Genomic DNA, 12,099 nt, shown 5'->3' on the forward strand with positions numbered 1-12,099 from the left:
CGAACCGATACTACAACATAACCTTCAAGAAAAGAGTATATTCCTTTTTAAAAGGCCGGCAGCACACCTGCAATGTTGCTGGTGTTGTGGATGATCATGGGCGGCGGTTGTCATTTACCATCAGGTGAGCCGCATGCTCGTTTGCCCCCTGTGTTGTAAAAAAAAACAAAAAATACAAGTATCCAATTCGACAGTAGTTTTGTTAACAGTTCAAGTCATGATAGTATTTGGATAATTCCTTTTTTATCAAAATCTCGTGTTTTTAATCATTACTAGTAATTTTTTCTAGATTAAAGATCAAGATCAATCTGTTTTCTTAAGGAACAAGAGGTACGCGCCACCTGCTTTTATACTACGTTAACGACACTTAGTACATAGCGACATAAATTGTATATTTTTACAAAACTGATAAAATTGTACTTATGTCCTATAATTAAGTACTTACACATACAAGTAAAATGCGAACGCGAGCCTAACTATCACAGACGCTCATGACTAAGGATCACGAATTGATTTCGAAAATGATCGAGCTTTTCGATCTAATTACACGTAAGTTAAACCAGTAGTTATTACATTAAAACATAATTAACTATCTAGGTTCTACCGTTGCGTACAAATTTTATTGATATCTATTCAACAATTTAAGCGTGACTGAGTAACAAACTTTCACGTTTAAGTAAATATATTAGTAAGACTTACACCAAGTCCTAAATAAAGAGGGAGGTAATAAATTATTGTATTATAATTAATACTTACATATAGTACATATTTGTATTTAGTAAACTACGTCAAGGCTGAGAGGGAAACCCCAAATTTTGTTTGAATATTATTTGTACTGAAGAGAGAGTAAAAGAGTACTTGTAACAATTGTCAACAGATAAGTTTTTAAAAAGAGTAAGAGATTTTCAACAGGTGCTATTTCTGTCTAACTTCGACAAATCCTTTCAATTTCGAGCCCTTAGAAAAACCTATCAACTTTTTTGAAGAAACCTAACCTAACCTAATCAAACAAATTAATCGAAATTAGACAGAAAACGCACTTAGTAAAAGTCACACACCTGAGTACTAAAAAATACAGCAAAATATTTTATTATTAGTATTCATTAAACTACAAAATATATTATATTAACAAACCTTGTCAATATAATATTACTTAGCAATAATCATGCTATAGCCACCGTGTATTTCTTGGCATAAAATGAGCTACCCCTTCATTTCCCGTGGGGGTTGTAAGAGACGACTAAGAGAGCTTATGGAGGAGGCAGCAGCATCCTTTTTAAAACATCACCACAAAGCAAATTACGGTTGCCAACTCACATGCCAAGCGTTACACCTACTAGCAAAACCCCCCTTATGGGGAGGCTATGTTCAGCAGTAGACAGTTAATGGCTGTTAACGTGTTCTAAAGTTTTTGATTAACGCAAAATAGTAATATGTAATTATGTATTAATTATGTAAATAAATTAATTTGTATATAATTATATTTTTTTATCAGTAGCAATGAAACAATGTTTCTTTATCACTAAGTATTAAGATCTTATAATTCATGTTGTTAACAAACTGCGTAATTGTTAATTACAACTTTTTAATAATTTATATCGATAATAACTTAATGTAAAATGTGATTTAGATTTTTTATATATAATGCCTAATTATCATAAAATTCTAATTACCTATAATAACAACAAGTTGAATTTATAATCTTATTAATATAATAAAACTGCAAATAGGCGATGTCTGTACATAGGAGATATTTAAGAAAAACTAATATGAAGGGTCTTATTAAGACTAATAGATGTCAAAACAATATTTTGTTAGTAATTTTGTCTGTCTGTCTGTCTGTATGTTTGTTCCGGTATCACGCGAAAAGTACTGCATCAAACTATATTTGGTATTCAGTTGTGTTCCTGACGATCTAACTTAAAATCTGGTCTTTACTCGTAATGTATATTGATACCCCGTCTACAAGCGATCTGTTTTAATAGCTTTCTCACTTTTAAAGTCCACGCGTACAAAATAGTGGGCAAAGTATATAGCAACATATAAACATTATTTTTTTAAAACTTATGTTCATTTTTTAATAGTTATAAATACAATAAAAGATAAACTACAGTTTTTAAGTCTGAAGTCATTTTACGACCGAATACATCAAGGTTGCAATGCATTTTGTGTGCAACTGTTTTACGACAGATCTGTTTATTCAAGAAATTTCTACTGAATTCTACCATCACTAATAAACTTTAGCTATAAGCAGCCACCAATCTACCAAATTAACATGGCGCCAAATGGTATTAATACCTATATTTAAAATTATTTCGAATTAAGAAGCAATCAGTGTATTCCTCTAACACAATTTGTTGCTGCATTGATTTTGTTACAGATAATAATTTTTTTTAAAATAAAAACCATTATATACAGAATATACTATTCTTCTTGAGTCAAATGTTTAAAAAAAAAATTGAAATGTCTCAAATTCACCAAACCCCATGGAAACATTACACCGAACACAGGCCGCCGAGCCCCGTTATTAATCATTTCAGTGCTTTAATGAAGCGAAATTATGCAGATTCAAGGCGATCACAATGGGCACGATCTTTACTGGAGCCGTAAGATAAAGACTTTCAACTAATTCTGGCAGCCGAACGGGTGCCCTATTCAAACTCTTTGTTTTATTAAGATAAACAACATTTAGTTAATTGATGTAGATAATATACTGTATACTTAACATTATGTAGAGTGACGCTAAATCATGATTAGAAACCTTTTAAAAAAGTATTTTACCACTAATTATTTTTTTTTTATAGAAACATGGTTTTAAAATGATAAAGATTTGGACATTGTATACTAACTTAATAGTAGGACTCACTATGGTTATGGTAGATTCAATAGTGTCCCGATTATATCTAAATAGATAAATAAATTATTCCATACGGGGTTGTAGATCGACATGTTCTCGGACTTATTTTCCAGAACATTATTAACCATCTTTTCGTGAGGCTATTAGATTAGCACAAAATCATCCATAACTTAATAATGACGTAGGTACCAAGTAACCAAGGAGATGTAACACATACAATTATTACAGCTTATTATTTTGTTTAGAAGTAACAGCATAAGAGCGTTCATAACTTTAGCTGACAGAAACGTGGCAACATCGCATTTATCTGTCAAAAACAATTGAACACTTTTCAATGTTTCTAATTTATTATTTAAAAAGTTCTTTGCTAGCGAACTTAAACTTTAGTAATAGAATATGTTGTATATAAATGTAATAATAAATCATTGCATCTACTCCATATTTTGCTTTGGAATTTTTCTAATGTATTTTTGCCTTTAAAATCTACATTTTCAATGACAACTTCTATTATAATGATGATAAAAATATTATTGCATGATTAACGTTTAGTTCACTAGCAGACTTTTTTTTAAATACTCAGAAACATTGAGAATTGTTTATAAAAAAATGACAGAAATTTGTGACGTTGCCAAACTTCAATAAACCAAAATTTGAAGACTCTCAATACTTTTAGTAATTATTAAGCAATAATATTAAGAAATACTATCAGTAATAGACATTTCACCCTCTTTATTTGAGGTAAACTCATAATCTCTATGAATAGTGATAAACTTTGTGTATAAAGGTATTATGTTGCATAAAACTTTTAAAGATTGTCTACGCACATGCGACAAAGTATCTAAATAAATAGATCAAAACTTGGAATTTCAACGTTAAATATTCAGCGACCAGATTAAGAATAAATTAGTAAATTTTACTTTCCAAACTAAACCTAATTAAAATCATTCCAATTATTTAAAAATTAATCAATACGACTTTTTTCATGTCAATTAAATTAATTAATTGTCAATAAAATATTCATACTCAATATTTATATAGTAGAAATATTTCTCCTCCAATATTTATTTAGTTCAGGTTTTTTCAATTACACTAAACAAAAGTTGCAGTAGTTGGAGAGTATCTATTTAGGAAAGTGTACAAATGAAGGGATATACCAAATGAGCGAACGTCTAATATGACTCCATCTTTACAAACAACACAGATTGTTTTCCTCCTCAATTTTTTATGATAAAAAAGGAAATAAGAGCATTATCCTGCTAAGGTAATGGTTTGGAAGTGCTCGCAGCAATTAAGGATGTCGTAAGCCAGTAAAAACAAGCGACGAACAAACAGTAGGTGGAAGGACCTAAATTAATTTAGCCAAAGATGCGTATTACTCGGCTCGCTCTTGGGAACTTCGCAAATTGAGATCTTATCTTTTAATGCGGTCTCGAACTCTCGACGCGACCCATCGGCCATTTGTTGATTTATTTAACAAATTGTACTTTGTCAGTAATGAGCGGTTCGCGTCGGAGTTCCAAAGACGTATATTTTGGAGGACTTCTATTTATACAGTTACAACTATATATGTACTTATAGGACATTTTAAATTAAACATTTTTTGTATTCGTTTTTTTATTCCTTTAAATATGATATCATCGTCTTCATGAAATATCCCTTAAAACCCCCCGATTGCGACGGCATGGTTACAGCTAAATTAATTCTAGTTTTCCCTCTCTTACATAGATGTATTTCTAGTTATATCTTACTGCCATCGTATGGTACCAGCATAGAATGGGCCACCCCTTCCTTCCCCTTCCTTTCCTATAAGAGGCGACTAAGGAAACTTAACGTTCAAAGGATGGGCAGCAGCGTCACTCTATACCGTTAGCTTAGAGGCGCGGCCGCCGCTAAGACTGACTCTTGGAGCGTCTATGCGACGCACTGGCTCGCGCGCTTACGCCGGTTATTCAAATGTAACTCCGTTTCGATAATAAACGTATGTTGTGAAATTTATAGTGTTTCTATTCGATGCACACACACTATAACTCTTAAAACATCACTTGCTAAGCTTGGCAACTATTTGGCAAAACTCCCAAAAACGGGGAGATCTATCATCAGAAGTGGACAGTTAACAGCTGATACGACATCCCGACAATCAAAAGAATCATGAGGCGCTCAGGATTTTTTTTTAATTTTTTGTTTCACAAAATTTAATTTCAATTATCGAATGAATGAAAATGAGTAATTTTTTATTTTTTTTTATACCACTGAGGTGGCAAACAAGCATACGGCCCACCTGATGGTAAGTGGTTACCGTAGCCTATGAACACCTGCAATACCAGAGGTATTACGCGCGGACTATGTGAAATTTCCACTTAATATGTAGGTATTTATAGAAAGACCTTGTAGGTATATATGGTCGTTTAGTCCCGGTATAGAATAAGCCACCCCTTCCTTTCCCGTGGGTGTCGTAAGAATTAAAAGGAAGGGTAAGGGATGAGCAGCAGTGTCCCTCTTAAAACATCTCTAAAGCCTAACTGCGGTCGCCAAACCGGTTGCCAAGCATGGCAACTACTGGCAAAACCCCCCAAGGGCCAGGCTTATATTCAGCAATGGACAGTTAAAAGCTGATATGATAATATGATGAGATATATATGTACATATAAATTTGACATTATACGACGTCTATGCAAATAACAAAGATTGTGCCCCACAAAAAACAATCGACTTCAATTGTGACAATCAATTGTTCAATCAAGTGATCAATTGTTTTGATCTAAAAACCAAAACTACTTAACCGCAATCTGCAAGTATATCCTTTTATTATTCAGATAAAAAAAGAATTTTCGAAACCGTTTTAAAAATGACTGAGTTAGGTATATGGTAAGAAACATTAAAAAATACGACCGAATTTAGAACCTCCTTATTTTTAAAGTCTATCAAAAACACATTTCATTCTGAGTCAGCAGATTTGTAACAATCTGTGGTTTAATAATGACAACATAAAATGATAGATAGGCAAACAAACAGAACTAGTCATTTCATATTTACAGTATCATCATTTATTATCTTGCCATCATCTTGCAACGAAGAAGATGTACCGTCACAATCCAGAACAGGGGTAGCCAACTAATAGTCACGATCGACTGGCCGATCGCCACTATTAGCCCAGTCGATCGTAGCATGGCAAAAATATAATATTTTACTAATCTAGCGGAAGATACTCAGACTCAATGCTCACAAATAAGTAATTGCTAAAAATAATTTTCAGTTTTATGTTTTGCTTCTTAATAATTATGATCTAACTTGCTTCATTTAAGATTTCAAGAAGTATGTAATTGTTAGATCGCACAAGGTTTCGTCAGTAAAAAGTAGATTTTGTGTCTAATCAAGTCGGCCAACCCTGATCTAAAACATACACAAATTAACAAGAATCTAATCCAGGCGGCGAAATCAAAGTTCATTACAAAATAATCCATCCTCCTGTACTTTGTTAATTATCATTAATCTCAAGTACATAGTCACTATCTTAATTACTGTCTAGAATCAATAAAGCGGGGGAATTCGCGTCTTGAGCTAATGGAATAGTCAGGGATTGAATTCCACGCGTCGTAAAGCTAATGCGATAGTTCTCCGAGTTGTTACTTCCACTACATATAATTACAATTGGAAATTATGGCGTACACTATCAAAGTGTTTTATAAGGGTCCGTAAACTTAATGTATACAGTTGGCACTAATTAATTGGATATCCAATGTAATTGAAACGAATTAATGAACTAGACAAGCAAACCTCGGATTGATTTAGTATTAAAGTTGAGTAAAATTTTTAAAAACTTAAAATTGATTATTGCATTATAATTATTTCGTTTAATTCCGTTATCATTAGTATGTACGTAACTGCGAACACTCGAGTGAATGGTAACATAATTGAACAAAATAATTCTAATCGAATGACATAATTCAGTAAAATATTTGCAAACCTAAAAGTCTTATCTGAGTGAGTTTTATTTTAATCATCTGTATGTCACGAAAAATAAAATAATATAAAGTTTAAAATACATTTAAGTTCTCTAGACCTGATTTACGAACTTAAGATTTCCTAAACGTAGTGCAGGGTACAGAAATTACTAAATACGAAAACAAAAACCTTAGTCCTCACGAATGTCAATATAGATTAACATACAACATACTGAATAATTTGCTCACTGATAATAATACTTAATCTTTCCCTGATGTAAAAGTAGTAGCACGCTGATTTTAATCCTGTTATCCTTATTATTATAAATATTAAAATTTGTTTGTTAATTAGTTACCACTTGGCGTTTTAACGGCTCAAAGAATCGCTACTAAATTTAGCACACACATACCTACCATTTTAAATGGAGAAAAACATAAGCTGCTTTTTATTCCAAGCAATCAACATAATGCCGATCGTACTGAAAAAATTGCAGGTAGAAGCTAGTAAGGTGATATTTTTCAATCTACTTGATAGTCTTTATATATACAACTTGAAATGTCAAATAAGCAACACTTACTTGACACTTACTTTGTCATGCCCGTGCTACAGTTAATGTATACTGGCGACGGTTAGCACTTTCCATCAGGTTACATAATCAAAAAAGATAGCCCATCAGATGAAAAATGATAGCCGCAGCCTATAGACTTGAGCAGCACCATGAACCTCACAGACTACAGTATGACACTCATATACTTTTCCATACTAAAGAACTAAGGTATTACGCAACTATATTTTACTGCCAATTTTAGCCCCTAATAGTACTTTGAGCTAAAAACAGACATACATACGATTAGAATACACAGGTAATTTTTTTATAATCTCCCTCTTAAAGGATGATAGTTAATGTAATTGCGGTAGGTAAATAATAGAACTGTCCTTCTCAGGCAAGCCATGCGCTTGAATATAACGCTTGAATATAATAGTACAACATATTTCTTATCTTTTACTAAATATTTTGCACTGCCTCCATTAACTTTATGATCATAAATTTTGATCATGATAACAGCGATTAAAATCGGTGGCACGTCTTTGCCTAAATGATAAAAGCTAAACCAGTAGTCACTTTAAACTGTCAGTGTTGTCAAAAATTACCCTTTTTGGTACATATAATTCTGTGTAATTAATGTTAGGATGTTTTTTTTTTTTTTACAACACAGGGGGCAAACGAGCATGCGGCTCACCTGATGGTAAGTGACTACCGCTGCCCATGATCACCCACAACACCAGCGGCATTGCAGGTGTGCTGCCGGCCTTTTAAAAAGGAATATACTCTTTTCTTGAAGGTTATGTTGTCGTATCGGTTCGGAAATACTGCTGCTGGAAGTTGATTCCAAAGAATGGTCATAATGGAATTTCATAATTTAATACAATTTAATACATATGTAGTTGTGTTATACACACTACAGTTGCTAGGATAAGTTAAAAACATCATCTAGAACATCTAACCATAGCGTCCTTTGATCTGATATCATAACTTTATTCTCAGAAATGATAACATGTCTACTACAAGCAAATCCATGTTATTTTGTGGTATCTATTTGTAAGTTCTTACATAGTTCAACTGACTACTCGTAGTATTGCCAGATTTAACAAATGTGTCGAAACACTGTAGTATTTCAGCAACTCCGTTGCTCTAAACACAATATTTATTTCTTGCATTGCATAATCGCATTTTAGCAACTCTTATCTAAATAATGCGTGTTTTTGCAACCCCATTGGCAGCTACATTTTTTTCTATATACCTATCGCACTAATCAGAATCTTCAAAATAAAATCAGAATTTGACATCGATCAATGTATATTTCAGTAATCATGCATATTTATAGAAGCCGGTGATCATTTCTAAGAAAATAAAAAAGGAAAAAAATCAACTATACGCATATAACTGTACGCATCATCACGGAAACAGGAAACTTCAAATATCGTTAAACTAATCCCAACAGACCGCGTAAAATCAATCTCAACCGCAAACGCCGCGAAATTAGCGTATAATATTTCCTGTTCGTATTATATAAATGACCCATTTTTCCTATAAAGTATCGGCGCATTTGCGAATTGTACGCGTCGCGGCGATCTCCTGGGGAGGTCGCGTGGCTGTCACGTGACGATCACGTGCCTATCTCAGAGTATTACAATCCCTCTTTATAATATTTATTCTGCCACTATCCTCTAGGTCAAAGCTTGTCATCCGACCGACGACAGACGCAACGCCGCGTGCAAATTCAGTTTAGATTTCATCAGCGTCACCCCTCCTTGTTGCGAACAAAACAAATAGACATAGTTCCCAGATTGCATTATTATTTAATTGTTCTGAGTGATACTTCGTTTTGTATGCATTGAAAGAGAATTTTAAAGTGTTGGTCCTGTATAAATTCTATACACAATTAGCTATACATATTATTTCCTTGTTATTCGGAATAAAAAAAAAAACATTTAATTTGATTTGATAAAATATAGTAAAACAATTTTCTAATTGTGAATTAATTAGATGCTTTTAAGATTTTAATAGACTTAAAAAAGAAAACAAAAAATAATATCTCTTGCTTCAGGCAGACAGTTTTGTAATAGAATCACTTCGGTCATCGCCCGTATAGAAAGAACAAGACAGCGCAAGTCACCATCTCATTCTATCTGATGAGCTTGCTAGCAATAACGATTCTATCAATAGAATCATTTGTACTTTGTCTAGGGAAAAGGTTAATCAATCAATCAATTTATACTGAGCCGCAAATAATATCTACGACTATACCTGCTAGTAACTGAACGAATTCCCAGTCAATGTATTGATTCTAGAATTACAAAATGAGACAATATATAATAATTTATTAACGGAATACATTATTCAAATAAAAAAAAATATTTAAAAGTAAATATAGTCAAGATAAATCATCATCATCATCATGATATCAGCCCCCATTGACGTCAGAAAGAACGGCATCGATTCACCTGCATTCACTTTTTCACTTCACTTCACTTGGAAGGCAAGTTGGCAGCTGCAGTTAGACTTTTGGTGATATTTTATAAGGGACGCTGCTGCCCATACTTATCCATTAAGTTACCTTAGTCGCCTCTTACGACAACCACGGAAAAGGAAGGAGTGGCCCATTTTACGCTGTTCCAGCATGAGCACACGACACAAGAGAAATTTATGTACAAAATTAAATAATATTGTAGGCAAATTAAAGAATTAAGTAAGGATCAGACGAGCTAAGGTAATAATAGGCACATAACTCGAAAAACTGGCAACAATTGAGGAAGAAAAGTTCTCGAGTGGCGATTCTGTAAAAAAAAACGCACTATGATGCTATAACTTTAAACGGAGCGTCGACCTTAAATGTGTTACAGAGAATCAATTAAAGCTAATGTTTGGTGGCTCAAAACCATCTCTTGTACTAGACTACTATTCACCAGTGAACAATTAACAGCTGAAATGATGATGATGATAACCGAAAGCTGATTCGTAATGTTTACTTCAACACGGCACGATAAAACGTATTAAAAGCAAAACCGACCTAGCTAGCACGGACATACATCAGCCACCATTCTAATGGTAATTCGGGATATACGCGCGCCGATATTGTGCCCGTCCCTTCTGCCATAACAAATGTTTATTTTATACACAACGCCACTAACAATAGTGGGCAAATACCTAAACACCGTAAATGGCGGCGCGATGCGATTTAGATGATAATGCTCTACCAGAAATAATAATGGCCGGCCGCCTGTAATTTTGTTGTTTATTTTGTGAGTGTTTGATCAAACGTTTGCGATATTGGTTAGAAATTAAGTGAAACTATTTGTTTGTTGTCTTTTTTCTTAATCTTGTTAGTAAAGTAAATGAAAGAAATATCTAAATAAAGATTATTATTACTTGTTTTACTGTTATATTAGTCTCTTTTCTTATTTATTAGTTAGTTTAGTACCAACTGCAAATATGGTCGGCAACGCACGCGTAATACCTCTAGTATTGCAGGTGTTCATAGGCTACGGTAACCACTTACCATCAGATGGGCCGTACGCTTGTTTGCCACCTCAGTGGTATAAAAAAAAAGTGTTTTAGCGTTTCTCAAATTATTTCTATTTAAACTTGTTTTTACCTACTAATGATAAATAAACGGCTATAACATAATATTTTATTCTGTACGTAAAAATATGATTAGTGGATATAGGAATTAGGAAGTGATAAATAGGTGACTTATCTGTGCATTTGGAAGTACCTAAACGGAAAAAGTTATTTGGATTTCACTTATTCTAAGATCCCATATATTACTATCTCAGATGACTTATTTTATATGCCAAATAGCAGAAGACTGAATATACTTTGATTATTGTATTATTAATTTTTTTTCTATTTCTTTTCTTTTTTTTTAAATCATAGCTGAAAGATAGATCTATGCATTACTTAGGCTGATAGGTGGACAAACGAAAAAAAAACCTTAGTGATTTAGATTATTAAATAAAATAGGTATAAATAAGTAAAAAGGCAATGATATTATATACGCAATGATGGTATGACGTCAATGGCTGTAACGCACACGACCACTCTGAAGCGTAATTAAGCTAGTATACAAAGTTTATGTAGTCACGTGTCTTTTGCAAAATCAAGCGTGAAATGTTTATGTATGTGGCTCAGGTAGGACGTACATGTTTAATTTGATATTATTTAAAGGTGGCGGGCTCTGACAGCCCTAACTCTCATGCATATTCATGTACCGTGATTAATCATGACTCGGTACATAGGTACCTCCGTAGCGTCCTCCCTCCGAAACCTACGCCGCTCGCCCGCCGCGCCTCCGAAAATATGGCTGAGAAAATTTGTTGTGTGAAAATAATTTGTTAAACGTAAATTTCCAACAGTAGATAAATACTTACCAGTAGGTATAGATCATCAGTAACTAGTTGCCCGATCCGGCATTACACGGGTATAAGTACTAATAAAGAAAATGAGATGAAATCTTTCCTATTTTTAATCAAATTTTTTCACTACTTCCTATGCCACTGTGTTAGGTTGACTGGAAGAGATCTCTTTTAGAGATAAGTTCGCCTTTGCTAACATTGTTATTAACTTATTGTTGTTACTGTATGTTTTAGTGCAATAAAGAATATATATATATATATATATATTTCATGAATTATCTTTCAAATAAGCCTTCTCATAACAATTAAAAATCATCATGATCATCATTTCAGCCATTATCCCTTCACTGCTGGACATAGGCTTCCTTCGTAGATTGCCATAA

The sequence above is a fragment of the Galleria mellonella genome, unplaced genomic scaffold (genome assembly GCF_026898425.1).
Source record: "Galleria mellonella isolate WM207_F2 unplaced genomic scaffold, CSIRO_AGI_GalMel_v1 utg64, whole genome shotgun sequence".
Lineage (NCBI taxonomy): Eukaryota > Metazoa > Arthropoda > Insecta > Lepidoptera > Pyralidae > Galleria > Galleria mellonella.